At 48.9% G+C, this 14,815-nt stretch overlaps 2 non-coding genes across 2 annotated transcripts; both read right to left on the reverse strand.

Annotated features, from left to right (window-relative positions):
• Positions 1 to 887: 887 nt before the first annotated feature.
• LOC135269830 (small nucleolar RNA SNORA26) lies at positions 888 to 1,008 on the reverse strand. The gene has a single exon (XR_010338080.1). It is a non-coding gene; the product is annotated as a small nucleolar RNA SNORA26 (small nucleolar RNA).
• Positions 1,009 to 6,762: 5,754 nt separating this feature from the next.
• On the reverse strand, positions 6,763 to 6,862 carry LOC135269849 (small nucleolar RNA U13). The gene has a single exon (XR_010338097.1). It is a non-coding gene; the product is annotated as a small nucleolar RNA U13 (small nucleolar RNA).
• Between the last annotated feature and the right edge of the window lie 7,953 nt (positions 6,863 to 14,815).

Genomic DNA, 14,815 nt, shown 5'->3' on the forward strand with positions numbered 1-14,815 from the left:
AGCATTTGCATAGCATTTCACAGACTTAAATGAAATATTGGTTGGCTGTTTGTTTGTTATTTTCTTCCCTTATTCCTTCCTGTCTCCATTGTTAAGCACAATTATTGTCATAAAAGAAGTTTTTAATACCTATTTTTAGATTGCATTCCAGCCTGGGCAATAGAGCAAGAATCTTGTTCTCTCTACCCCTTTCTCTTTCTCTTTCTTTCTTTCTTTCATTAAAAAAAAAAAAAGAAAAAAGAAATCTGTAGCCAGCAGCCAAATTTGACTTCCAACTGTTGCTGTAAATAAAGTTTTATTGCAACACAGCTACATGCCCATTTGTTTGCATGTTTCTCTGGCTGCTTTTGCATCATTATGGCTGAGAAATAGTCACCATCTGGCCCTTACAGAAAAAGTTTGCCAATCTCTGGTTTAGTTAATAGTTTTCTGGGTTTCATCCATTAATCCCAGATGATATGGTTTATTCACAAAAGAAAGGGAAGTTAAGGCCGGGCGTGGTGGCTCACGCCCGTAATCTCAGCACTTTGGGAGGCCAAGGCAGGCAGATCACCTGAGGTCAGGAGTTCAAGACCAGCCTGGCCAACATGGTGAAACCTTGTCTTTAAAAAAAAAAAGGAAGTTAATATTAACCACCTAAGATCTTTAGTAACTTATTTCTGCCTTCATAGCTAACTCACTGTTCTCACCTGGGGCCTCAGGGGAGATTGTCGAGTTATGAAACCCAAAGTGAAAAGGGGAAATAAATGAGCCTCCCTAATGTTTACATTCCTCCTTTAGAAAGAGCGAGAAACTAAATCTGCAAATCGTTTTTACTTTCTGCTTCTAGTCTCTTCATTCCTAACAGATAAATGCGTTTCTGTTTTCTTGTTCTGGTTTTGTTTTCTAGCTGTGACTCCAGACAGGATCCCGAGCGGAGCTTCACAGAATCTTCTCCGGGCTTTATGGAGACGTACTTTGCCCTTTTGTGTTAGCTCTTAAGGCACTGTGTTAACCTTAAAAAGGCACAGGAAAGGGGGCAGATCAAAAAGCATTTCCCCACCTTTGTTCTTTCTCTTCTTCAGACTCTGATAAAAGGAAAAAATCTGGCCGGGCGCAGTGGCTCATGCCTGTAATCCCAGCACTTTGGGAGGCCGAGGCAGGCGGATCACAAGGTCAAGAGATCAAGACCATTCTGGCCAACATGGTGAAACCCTGTCTCTACTAAAAATACAAAAATTAGCCGGGTGTGGTGGCACTAGCCTGTGGTCCCAGCTACTCGGGAGGCTGAGGCAGAAGAATTACTTGAACCCAGGAGGCGGAGGTTGCAGTGAGCCGAGATTGCGCCACTGCACTCCAGCCTGGCGACAGAACAAGACTCCATCTCAAAAAAAAAAAAAAAGGAAAAAATCTTTTAGATTTTCAGTTTTGCAGCAACGGCACTAGAAATCAATTAAAAGTTAATTTTAGTCCACTCAAGGACACCTATCCGAGAAAAAAGAATACCTATCCAAATGTTTGACTACTTAAACTGAAAACAAACTTACACCAAGATGAAATGATCAGAAAAGAAACTCAGTCTGTTTGCACAAGTGTACACCCCACATAGTCCATTTGATTCAACTCTACAAATGTTTGTAGAGCGCCTACCATGGCATACATTTGGAGATATAGACATGAATAATCCATAATCCCTATCCTCGAGAAGCTCAGGGGCCAGTGGGAGAGACAGATGTGTTAAATAAAGTAACAAGAGAAACATGTAATAACAGGTTCAAAATACAAAGGAAGGGCTGGGCACAGGGGCTCACGCCTGGAATCTAGCACTTTGGGAGGCCAAGGCAGGAGGATTGCTTGAGCCCAGGAGTTCAAGACCAGCTTAGTTAACCTAGTAAGACATTATCTCTACAAAATAATAATTTTTAAAAAATAACCAGGCCTGATAGTGCACACCTGTAATCCCAGCTACTCAGGAGGCTGAGGTGGGAGGATCCCTTGAGCCGAGAGGGTGGAGGCTGCAGTGGACTGCGATCATATCACTGCACTCCAGCCTGGGCAACAGCGTGAGACCCTGTCTCAAAAAAAGAAAGAAAGAAGTAGGAATGTCTTCAAGCAGAGGAAAAATGAGAAGGAAGGTACTGAGGTAAGCCTGCTGAAGTACTAAGGACACAGGACCTTCAAGGAGGTCAGTGTGCCAGGCAAGGGCAGGACAGCAAGAGACGGTGCCATTTCCCATATGGACTAAGCTTACTGCTACAGTGAGGAAAACAGCAATCTGATTTCTTTTCTTTTTTTTTTTGAGATGGAGTCTCAATCTGTTGCCCAGCTGGAGTGCAGTGGTACAATCTCGGCTCACTGCAACCTCCACCTCCTGGGTTTAAGCGATTCTCCTGTCTCAGCCTCCCAAGTAGCTGGGATTACAGGCGTGAGCCACCATGCCCGGCTGATTTTGTATTTTTAGCAGAGACAGAGTTTCTTTTTTTTTTTTTTTTTGGAGACGGAGTTTTGCTCTTGTTACCCAGGCTGGAGTGCAATGGCACGATCTCGGCTCACCGCAACCTCCGCCTCCTGGGTTCAGGCAATTCTCCTGCCTCAGCCTCCTGAGTAGCTGGGATTACAGGCACACACCACCATGCCCAGCTAATTTTTTGTATTTTTAGTAGAGACGGGGTTTCACCATGTTGACCAGGATGGTCTCGATCTCTTGACCTCATGATCCACCCACCTTGGCCTCCCAAAGTGCTGGGATTACAGGCGTGAGCCACCGTGCCCGGCCAGAGACAGAGTTTCATCATTTGGTCAGGCTTGTCTCAAACTCCTGACCTCAGACAATCCACCCACTGTGGCCTCCCAAAGTGCTGGGATTACAGGTGTGAGCCTCGCTTTTTGTTTTTTGAGACGGAGTCTTGCTCTGTCACCCAGGCTAGAGTGCAATAGCAACCTCAGTCTCCTGGGTTCAAGCCATTCTCCCACCTCAGCCTCTGGGTAGCTGGGATTACAGGCACCTGCCATGATGCCTGGCTAATTTTTGTAGAGATGTGGTTTTACCATGTTGGCCAGGCTGGTCTCGAACTCCTGACCTCAGGTGATCTGTCTGCCTCGGGCAGTGCTGGGATTACAGGTGTGATCCGATTTCTAAAAAGCATCGTGCATTTTGAAGAAAGTGAAATGAAATCCAAAAGTGAAGGGAGGCTCCCCCTGCCCCCATGAAGTCTTTGGGCATGTGGGACACGTGGTCTGTGTGGCACCACAGGGGTTCTGGATGAGCACACAGCAAACACCTGGAGTTTTGGCATCAGCAGTGGAAGGAACCCTGGATAATACGCGCTCTGGGAACAGAGTCCTGAAGAAGGTGGTGACTCTTCCAAGGTGACCCAGCACGTGTTCCAGAGCAATCCTTTGTTGAGGGCTGTGGTGTGCTGGGCACGCTGTGAGGCTCCGAATTTCCCTCAGCAGCATTATGGGGTAGATTCTGTGGTCCTCCACTTGATGGACAGGGCGTGGAGTCTTGGGGAGCCCAAGACACTCACCCGTAATCACACAGGTAATCTGTGGGGGAGCCTGGGGGTCTCCCTCCAGGGCCTGTGCTCTCCTGACACGTTCTTTAACCTGAGGCCAGGATCCTGGCTCCCGGCTGTGCCCTGCATCACCAGCAGGCCACTGATACTAATAGACCAGCAGACAGTTGCACAAATGGCCTCAGTGGCACCTGTAAAGCATGTGTCCCTGTCCTCGAGGGAACTCTCTCCCAGACTGGAGCTGAATCAGCATCTTCTACTCCTAAAATGATCACAGTCCAGCTTCCAGTTCGTATAACCTGGCATCCACGTGCCTGCCTCTAGTGGCCAAATGCGTGAGGGGATTATTTGGATTTGCATGGCATCTGAACCATCGTTACATCAGGCTCTCCACTGCATCTCGAAGTCCAAATGAGATCTGAACACCAGCTGCCCTAGAGCAAGCGTGGGTTGCCATGGTAACCAGGCATCAGGCTCTTCTGGACTCCAGCAGTCCAAGTAACACCACTCAGGTCTTAGCTACAAAGTTCAGCTCGCAGCGGGCCCCTCTCTCACCGCTAGCTGCATGTTTCAGAACGCTGGGTGGGGAGAGAAGAGCTTAAGTAAGGTACTTCCTTGATCTGATCTTCCTCTGATTAACCTGTCAGCTAGTTCATATGCACTGACTATGCACCAGTTGCATGGGAAGCCCCGTGCTGAGCGTGGGGATAGGGATGCCTTTAGCCAACGGAGATGGAATTGAAAGTCTAGGGAACATCTTGTCTGTAATCCACTAAACACTTGTGGCCCTGCTAGGCTCAGGCATTGTGCTAAGCACTGGGGGGTGATGAACATGACATAGACCAACCTTGCCCTCAAAAAACCTGTACCCCAGCTGGGGAGATAAGAGAGTGAACAAATAACTGCAGTCCAGAGGGATAAATCGGATAGAGCTCACACACAAAGTCCTGGGGCAAGCACCTCTGCCTGGGGACATCAGGGCAGACTTCCCAGCAGTGGAAGCTTTTGAACTGCTTCCTTTTTTTTTTTTTTTTAATGACAGAGTCTCGCTCTGTTGCCAGGCTGGAGTGCAGTGGCATGACCTCAGCTCGCTGCAACCTCTGTGTCCCCAGTTCAAGCGATTCTCCTGCCTCAGCCTCCTAAGTAGCTGGGACTACAGGCACACGCCACCATGCCCAGTTAATTTTTGTATTTGTAGTAAAAATGGGGTTTCACCTTGTTGGCCAGGATGGCCTCCGTCTCTTGACCTCGTGATCCACCTGCCTCGGCCTCCCAAAGTGCTGGGATTACAGGTGTGAGCCACTGTGCCCGGACCTTTTTTTTTTTTTTTTTGAGACAGAGTCTTGCTCTGTTGCCCAGGCTGGAGTGCAATGGCATGATCTTGGCACACTGTAACCTCCACCTTCCAGGTTCAAGCAATTCTCCTGCCTCAGCCTCCTGAGTAGCTGAGATTATAAGCACCAGCACCAGCCACCACACCAGGCTAATTTTTGTATTTTTAGTAGAGACAAGGTTCCACCATGTTGGCCAAGCTGGTCTTGAACTCCTGACCTTGTGATGTGCCCGCCTTGGCCTCCCAAAATGCTAGGATTACAGGTGTGAGCTACCGCACCCAACATTAACTGCTTCTTAAAAGATAAATAGAGGTTGTTGGGTGCACTGGCTCATGCCTATAATCCAAGCACTTTGGGAGGCTGAGTGGGCAGATCACTTGAGGTCAGGAGTTTGAGATCAGCCTGGCCAACATGGTGAAACCCCGTTTCTACTAAAAATACAAAAATTAGCCGGGTGTGGTGGTGGGATCCTGTAATCCCAGCTACTCGGGAGGCTGAGCAGGAGAACTGCTTGAACCTGGAAAGTATAGGTTGCAGTGAGCCAAGATCATGCCACCATTTACCAGGCAGAGATAATAGTGAAGGGCGGTTCGTGTGGAATGTGGAGAGGTGGGGATGTCCAGATCAGAGGAACCTTGACTGCTGCCGAGCAGGTTGGTTGTCATTCTGAGGGCTGCAGCGAGTTTATCGAGTGAGTTTCAGCTGCCCAACATGGAAAATGGAGTGGAGAGGACAAAAGGCCAGAGTGCAGCTGGGCGGCTGGGACAGTGGTCCGGTGAGCTGGGGTGAGGTGGGGTCTCTCCTTCCAAACAGCAGCATTCTTCCACCTCAGTAGCAAACCGTGGAGCCGATACTTTGATCCTGAAGGGGCTCGGGCGGGCAAACTCTTTCCTTCACCATCTGTGCTGTCCAGGGAACAGGCCTCTCAAGAGGGTTGTTTCCTGCCTCCCAAGCTCAGCTCTGTTGATTAGAAGTGGCTGTGGCGACCAGGATTGGCAGTGCCCACACCTAAGAGCTGCAGTGAATTGGGAACCAGGTTATCCGCCAAGGCCAGAGCTAGGGACCAGGCTTCAGGCTGCACGGGACTTGGAGCTGGCTTCCAGGAGGGGGCTGGAGCCCCACCCCTGCCTGGACTCAAGTGATCTGCCTGAGCTGGCCTCCCAAAGTTCTGGGATTACAGGAGTAAGCCACCTCACCCGGCCTAAAGTTGTGTATTTTTCTTCCTGACAGTAAAAGGAAGTGCTGGCTCTCATATCTTGTACACTGTGAATAACTTTGCTGTGACACCTTATTTCTTTTTTATTTATTTATTTTATTTTATTTTATTATTATTATTTTTTTTACAGAAACAGAGTTTCACCATGTTGGCCAGGATGGTCTCAATCTCCTGACCTCATGATCCGCCCACCTCGGCCTCCCAAAATGCTGGGATTACAGGTGTGAGCCACTGTACCAGGCCTCTTTTTATTTTATTTTTAAGACAGAGTTTTGCTCTTGTCACCCAGGCTGGAGTGCAATTGCGCCATCTCAGCTCACTGCAACCTCTGCCTCCTGGGTTCAAGCGATTCTCCTGCCTCAGCCTCCTGAGTAGCTGGGATTACAGGTGCACGCCACCACGCCCAGCTAATTTTTGTATTTTTAGTAGAGACAGGGTTTCACCATATTGGCCAGGCTGATCTTGAACACCTGACCTCAGGTGATCTGCCCACTTTGGCCTCCCAAAATGCTGGGATTCCAGGTGTGAGCCACTGTGCCCACCTAATGCCGCCTTATTTCTTTGCCCCTCTCACTTTCTCACTAAATGTGGAGTCTCTGGCAGAGGCATGTCACTCACACTGCTGGACACAGGCCCACGGAGCTCATGGGGAACAGAAAAGGATGGCTGATCTCTTCTTAATGCTGTGGTATCAGTTTTTTGTTGTGTTTTTTCAGGTGAGATGGGTAATGTGCTGACATAACAAAGTTCGAGGCTGGCACACTTCACACTGCACGTGAACACCCCCCCATCATGCTCACAAACTACAAAGGACTGAGATTGCTTTAAATTCTTTATTACTCCAGTTACCCAGGCCAAAAGCCCTGGAGTCATCCTCGAGTCCTGCCTCTCCCAGCCCACCTCCACGTCCTTAGCAAGCCCCTAGCTGTGCCCTCAGTTGACATCCCAGGAATCTGACCACCATCGCGAACACCCTCATCTCTCGCTTCCATCTTCCTGTTCCCTGTGACCTGGCAACAGACTGCTCCCAACTCAGCAGCTGGAGCTAAAACACAGGCCTGATTATGTCCCCTTGTAACTCGAAATGTTTCCATATCAAAGTGTCATTCATAGGTCCCTGAGTCATTCAGAAGCCAGCAGCAGACCCCCACTTTCTTCACGGGTAAAGCCAAAGTCTTTACAATGGCTTCCATGATCCTCTCAGGTGGGCCCTGGTTTCTCCTCTGATCTTGTCCCTTCTCAGTCTTCTCCAGCCTCTCCACCTCCTTGCTCTTCCTCACCCGGGCCAGACACTCTTGAACCACAGGGCCTTTGCACTGACTGTGTCTGCGTCCTTCTCCCAGGACCCACAGCCCATGTCCATCCACGTCTCTCACCTCCTCTGGCCTCTGCTCACATTGCTTCTTTGCAAGGAGGCCTATTTTGTTTTAATCTTTTTTTTTTTTTGGTAGAGACATGGTTTCATTATGTTGCCCGGATTGGCCTCAAACTCCTGGGCTCAAGTGATCCTCTGGCTTTGGCCTCCCAAAGTGCGGGCATTATAGGCATGAGCTACCACATGGGCCTGGAAGTCCTGCTTTAAATGAAAACAGCCTTCCTCACATTCGAGATCCCATTTATTTTTGAGACAGAGTCTCACTCTGTCTCCTAGGCTGGAGTGCAGTGTCCCAGTTGGCTCACTACAACTGTCACCTCCCAGGTTCAAGCAATTCTCCTGCCTCAGCTTCTCGAGTAGCTAGGATTACAGGCACCTGCCTTCATACCCAGCTAATTTTTGTATTTTTGTAGAGACAGGGTTTCACTATGTTGGCCAGACTGGTCTTGAACTCCTGACCTCAGGTGATCTGCCCACCTTGGGCTCCCAATGGGCTGGGATTACAGGTGTGAGCCACTGCACCTGGCCAATCCAGATCCCTTTATTTTGCTGTTTTCTTTCCATAGCCCTTTGCCTTATAATGTACAATTCAATGTACTTATTGATTACATTTATCAATTATTATACTGATTGCTGCGTTTACAGTGTCTGAACCTCAGTAACTATTTGTTACCTGGCTGAAGAGTGCGAGAGGAGGCTCTGTGAGAGCCTCTCTCTCCTCCGGGGCAAGCCTGGGCAAACAGTCCTCACAGGTTCTTGTTCTTCTAGAGCAGGGCTATTTCTGGCCACATGCACACCATCTGTCTGGAGCAGGAGTGCAGTCTGTTCGCAAGTACGAGCTCTACAGAGCAGCAGCGCTTGGGAAATGGATACACTCTGGATTCGGGGGGAGTCTCCCATCTGTGTGCTGTGGATAGACTGCTTCATCTCACTGTGCCTTCAACTGTGGATGAATAATAACTGCCCTGTGTCGTTGAGAGAAGTGAATAAAATTAAAAGTGATAATGCATGTTGAGCAATCAGTACAGCATTCAGAAGATAACAAGGATCAAACAGTGAGCTAAAAACGCTTTTGCAAAAGACAGCTACTTAAAACTCGAAATACATTTTCCCAGAAAGTCAGTGGAAAATACCTATTCCCTGGAAATCATGAGAAAAGTTTGGTAACTGAACAGAGAATGTATTACCAGCTGAAGGCTAGTGTCAACTCAGTCACCGTTTTTGAAGCCCTAGCCCCGGCCGGCCTGTTCCTGTGATGTGTGGGGCTGCTTTAAGCACAGCCTTGCCTTTTACCTTTGGCTCTGGACATGTGAATAGAATTGGAAGTCAGAGCGCAAAGGACAGAGCTGGCGCAGTTTAAACGCCATCCTTCCAGGTGGGCAAGCAGAAGCCTGGGGAGGGTGAAGCAGCTCTCCCGGGTCACAGGACAGAGGGCTGGCGGCATGAGGACTGTGCAGGGTAGCAGGTGAAGGTCTCCCAGAGCAACCACTCCCAGAGGAGTGTGGAGCTCGCCCAGATGCCAGTAGCCAGTGAGGAGAGAGGAGCTCCACAGGGGTCGGCTTGTCCTCCAAATCCTTGCTCTTTTTTTTGAGACGGACTCTCGATCTGTCACCCAGCTAGAGTGCAGTGGTGCAATCTCGGCTCACTGCAAACTCTGCCTTCTGGGTTCAATCGATTCTCCCTCCTCAGCCTCCTGAATAGCTGGGATTACAGCTGCCTGCCACCACGCCTGGCTAATTTTTGTATTGTTAGTAGAGACGGGATTTCACCATGTTGGCCAGGTTGGTCTCGAACTACTGACCTCAAATGATCGGCCCACCTCAGCCTCCCAAAGTTGTGCTCTTTTTGATGCTTGTCTGACTGTGTCAACACCTGTGTGCAATGTGGAATAAAAATGTTGTCTCTTTTGCAATAAAAATGTCCCAGTGTCTTCTATATAATGAAAACTGTGTCCTACCTTTAGCCTCCAAACAAGCCCCTGCCCGGCCTCTGTTCCTTCCGGTCATGTTTCAGGTCAGTTTCTCCCTATTCCTCCCAGCAGGAAAGCAGAGCTTTTCCCTGCTTCTGCCTGGAAGAAAAGGCCCTGAGCCACCACGAGGCTGGGGTGCCCCTGGCGGCCGCCAGCGACACACATTCCTAGACCAACCCAGGATCTCGGGCTGGGTGAGGCTCCCAGAACTTCCAGACGGGAGGACTGAGGGCAGCCCAGTCATCTGCCCCACAGTGGAGAGGGTGGGAGTAGCTAAGGGACTTGACAGATGCCATGGGGGAAAGCGCACTCTTGGATTAGGGTCCTCCATGTATTTGAGGAGCTTAAAGCTTAAAAATGCATTTGTTGGCCAGGCACAGTGACTCATGCCTATAATCCCAGCATTTTGGGAGGCTGAGGTGGGCACAGATCACTTGAAGTCATGAGTTCAAGACCAGCCTGGCCAACATGGTGAAACCCCATCTCTACTAAAAATACAAAATTTAGCCAGGCATGGTGGCATGAACCTGTAGTCGCTGCTACTAGGGAGGCTGAGGCAGGAGAATTGCTTGAGCTGAGGAGGTGGAAGTTGTAGTGAGCTGAGACTTTGCCACTGCACTCCAGCCTGGGCAACAGAATGAGACTCTGTCTCCAAAAAGAAAAAAAACATTTGTTTCCACATGAGGTAGCGGACACATGAGCACAGGGAAGTGTGGCCCAGCCAAGCTACCCCAGAACAGGAAGGGCTGAGCAGCACTGAGGAGCCCATGGTGAGCGTGACGTGGGTGTGATCGTGTTCAGTGACCGAGCAGAGAAAGGCCCAGGGGTGTGTGTCATGATGGCGGACTGGCGAGACGATTCAAGTAGGGCTGACTCCCTGGCCTCGCCCCTCAGAGATGAAATCTTGAGTTGATCTCACAATTTAAATATGATAAAGCTAACAGACCAGGCCATGGTGTCACAATGAGATGACAGTGGATGATTAAGGCGAGCCGAGTGACTGTAAGAAGACACCAGTCCGGGGAGAAACAGGTTGGAAGATGTACAGTCTAGGTTGAAGATGTGTGCTGAGATCATCTTCCCTACCTAACAAAGGGGTGAATGTCCCAGGTGCCCCAGCTCAGGTCATCTTGAGAGAGGAAACCTGCTCCCATATCCTGATTCTGGTTCAACTGATGTTATTTTCTTGTATATTTTTTATTTTTTTTTTTATTTTTTTATTATTTTTTTTTTTTGAGACGGAGTTTCGCTCTTGATACCTAGGCTGGAGCGCAATGGCGCGATCTCGGCTCACCGCAATCTCCGCCTCCTGGGTTCAGGCAATTCTCCTGCCTCAGCCTCCTGAGTAGCTGGGATTACAGGCACGCGCCACCGTGCCCAGCTAATTTTTTGTATTAGTAGAGACGGGGTTTCACCATGTTGACCAGGATGGTCTCGATCTCTTGACCTCGTGATCCACCCGCCTCGGCCTCCCAAAGTGCTGGGATTACAGGCTTGAGCCACCGCACCCGGCCCTATTTTTTATTTTTTTTGAGACACGATGACATTTCCCCAGGCTGGAGTGCAGTCAGTGCTCACTGCAGCCTGGGCCTCCTAGGCTTAAGCCCAGTTGGGCTTGAGTGATCCTCCTGCTTCAGCCTCCTGAGTCCTGAGTAGCTGGGACTACAGGCATGTACCACCATGCCTGGCTAATTTTTAATTTTTATTTTTTTTTTAAGAGATGAGGTCTTGTTTTGTTGCCCAGGCTAGTCTCAAACTCCTGGCCTTAAGCGATTCTTCCACCTTCACCTCCCCAAAGTGCTGGGATTACAGGTGTGAGCCACCATGCCCGGCTCAACTGATGTTAGTTCAGAATCTGTACCTGGCCTACTCTGAGAAAAGAATTTTTCTTTTCTTTTTTTTTTTGGAGGTGGCATCTTGTTCTGTCGCTCAGGCTGGAGTGCAATGGTGCAACCTCCGCCTCCCAGGTTCAAGCAACTCTCCTGCCTCAGCCTCCCAAGTCACTGGGATTATAGGCGCCCGTCACCACGCCCAGCTAATTTTTGTATTTTTAGTAGAGACGAGGTTTCATCATCTTGGCCAGGTTGGTCTTGATCTCCTGACCTTGTGATCTACCCACCTCAGCCTCCCAAAGTGCTGGGATATAGGTGTGAGCCACCATGCCCGGCCAGTTATAATAATTTGTAAATATAGCTTAAATCACTTATGAAAATTGATAGAAATTTGCAATAATTTAAAAATATTTAAGACCACACACATACACACAGACACACACACACATTTTTGAGATTAGGGTCTCACTATGTTGCCCAGGCTGGTCTCAAACTCCTGGCCTTAAGTGATGCTCCTGCCTCAGCTGCCAGAGCTGCTGGGACTAAGGTGTGAGCCACTGCACACTCAGCATAACAGAATGATTTTTAAGGTTTTGTTTTATATATAGATGGTCCTAACTTAGGATGGCTCAACTACAATTGCTCAACATTACGACACTGTGAAAGAGATACACATTCAGTAGAATCTGTGCTTCGCATTTTGATCTTTTCCTGGGCTAGCAATATCAGTAAGGGACTGTCTGGCCATGATGGGCAGTCACAGCTCCCCGTCAGCCAGGCGATCACGGGCAGTAAAGAACCAGCACTGTAGACAGTGCACTGTGTTGCCGGCGTCCTTTGGATACCGTATTTTGTGATTAGGCATCCCATAATGTATACACAATGCCCATCTGCATACGGAATCCAACCATTTGTTATAAAATAGGCTCCTGCTGGCCGACTTTCCCTGACTGCAGGTAATGTAAGTGCTCCAAGCACGCCTAAGGCAGGTGAGGCTGGGCTGTGATGGTCGGTAGGGTAGACGGATTAGACGCATGTTCCAATGATATGTTCAGTTATGATGGCTTTATCAGGGTGTAACCCCATTGTAAGTTGAGGAGTATCTCTATTCGAGTTGGTATTTATTTACGGAATATTATCTAAACATCAGGGAGATGTCTTTTATCAAGCCCTAAATTAATCACTAGACTCTTTTTATGAGGACGCAAGTAAAAGGTTCAGATTTTAAACAACTATCATCTGAAATCGTTTTATTTTTTACTTAAGCTAACATTAATATTTAGATATTTCCTGCACTGCTTTTGAGCTCTTTGCTTGATACATTCTTCTCCTTGAATTGTTTTCTAGGTCAAAGCAGAACTGGACACATATGCGCGCACGCAGTCTTAGGAGAGGCAGGAAAAAGGAGAAAGGTGGGGGCTGCCACAAGTCAGATGATCAGCTTCCTAGGAATCAGGTGGCTGTGGGGTGAGCACAGCCACGCGGTGTGGTACTGGGCATGCAGGTGGAGGCAGGAGGGAATGGCTGACCTCTGGCTCTGTTTCGTGTTTAGGAGCAGGTACAGTGGAAGAGTCATGTTGGGCTTTTTGGGCACGTGAGCCAACCAACACTCCTTTGCCTGTCTGTTCTCATGAAGTCTCTTGCTGTCTCAGTTCTGCTTTCCTCTTTGTTGATTCTGTTCTCCACTCTGTGCTCTCAAGAGCCGCCACCTCCGATCTCCAAGCTTCACAGGCAGCAGAAGGACAGTTTCTCTCCCCCTGCATGGGCAGCTGATGGCCTGAAATCCAGCTTCCGTAGTAAGGCTGGTGTGGGTAGCCTGTTCCTAATGGGTGAGGAGAATAGAAAATGTCCCTCCCCAGACCTTTGGGGATAAGAAGGACGGGGAGGGAGGGAGTCGGCTCCCTTCAATCTTGAAGTCTGGGAATGGGGGAGGGTGGTCTCCAGTAAATGTGGGGAGTTGCTAACTACAGATCAGGGAGAGCATGGGCGGGCAAGAACGAGAGATGCCCAGACTGAGGCAAAATCTGAAGGGAGAGAAATGTGTCTAAACTCCACTGGCGGCTATTTCTGGTTGATTAGAACAGGGATGATTTTACTCTGTCTATTTTTTCTTAGTCTCTACAATGAATGTACATTCGTCTTTTTGTTTGTTTGTTTTATGGCTCTGTCACCCAGGCTGGAGTGTAGTGGCATGATCATGGCTCACTGTAGCCTCAATCTCTCAGACTCAAGCAATCCTCTCACCTCAGCCTCCTGAGTAGCTGAGACTACAGGTGCACACCACCATGCACAGATACTTTTTTCATTTTTATAGAGACAGGGTCTCACTATGTTGCCCAGCTGGCCTCAAACTCCTAGGCTCAAGTGATCCTCCCACCTTGACCTCCCAAAGTGTTGGGATTGCAGGTGTGAGGCACTGCACCCAGCCTGCATTAGTTTTATCATGAGAAACATACAATAAATTTTAATTCAAAAATTGAACAAGTCTAAGCTTCTCTGTGGTACTAAATAATTGTTTTATATGCATTTATTTTATCTTCCCAGATAACTGCAATCTCCTTGGAAACAAGAACTTTACCTCCCTGGGCTTCTGTGTTCCTCCGGTGAGTACCACTGTGTGCCAGGTGTCATTCTAGATTCTGGGATGCAGCAGTGAGCAGGACAGGTGAAAATGCCCATCTGACATTCTAGAGGGGATGGGGAAATGTGAGCAAGCGAAGAAGTCAGTATTATAGAGAAGGCAATTGGTGCTATAGAGAAAGAGAAGGAGGGACCAGAGCCTGGGAAGTTCAGGGTGAATGTTTAGGGTTTTACGCAAGCCTAGTCATGACGTGGCCTCGTTGTGAAGATGACTTTGGGGAAAGCCTTGAAGGAAGTGAAGAATGAGTGCCACGGGTAGAGGGGGCCACTAGGCCAGAGGAGCCCCTGAGACAGCTGTTGTATCTTCAGTTTCCCAGGAAAAGGAGGAGGTCCTTGCGTCTGGAGGACTGGGTGTAGGGAGGACACAGGGAGAGGGGCTGGGAGCAGAACATGTGGCACCCTGTGGGCCTTTGAAGATTGGGACTTCTGCCGAATGGGATGAGACAGGGAAGTCAGAGTGCCTCAGGACAGCCGGAGCCCAGCCTCCCTGCCTCCAGGCCCTGTTCTTCCCCCGGAGACCTGTCCCTCCACTTCCTGGAGCGCTGTCTTGCCACTTTGGTTTTGTTAATCCACCCTAAGTGTGATTCTTCAAGCTTCTGAACATGTGTACCCACTAGGCCCAATGTCTAGCCTCACTGATCTCTCCAGGACTGCCAACCCCACAGGGCCACACTCAGATCAGCCTCTCGGGCCTGCCTCTTAGGCTCCACCAGGGAAGAACAGCAACACCTCCTGGGGTCTTCACGTGGGTAAAGGGAGCCCTAGAAAATCATGGCAGAGCTCACAGTCATCGCACCAGCTAGCATTCCCTGAAAATTCCATGTGCAGGCACTGTGCAACCTCCACCTCCTCGGCTCAAGTGATTCTCCTGCCTCAGCTTCCCAAGTAGGTGGGACTCCAGGTGCGTGCCATAATATATAACTGCAACATATATAATAGAAATAGATCCTGT

Source organism: Aotus nancymaae, unplaced genomic scaffold (genome assembly GCF_030222135.1).
Source record: "Aotus nancymaae isolate 86718 unplaced genomic scaffold, 86718_ANA_hifiasm-v0.15.2.pri h1tg000057l, whole genome shotgun sequence".
Taxonomy (NCBI): domain Eukaryota; kingdom Metazoa; phylum Chordata; class Mammalia; order Primates; family Aotidae; genus Aotus; species Aotus nancymaae.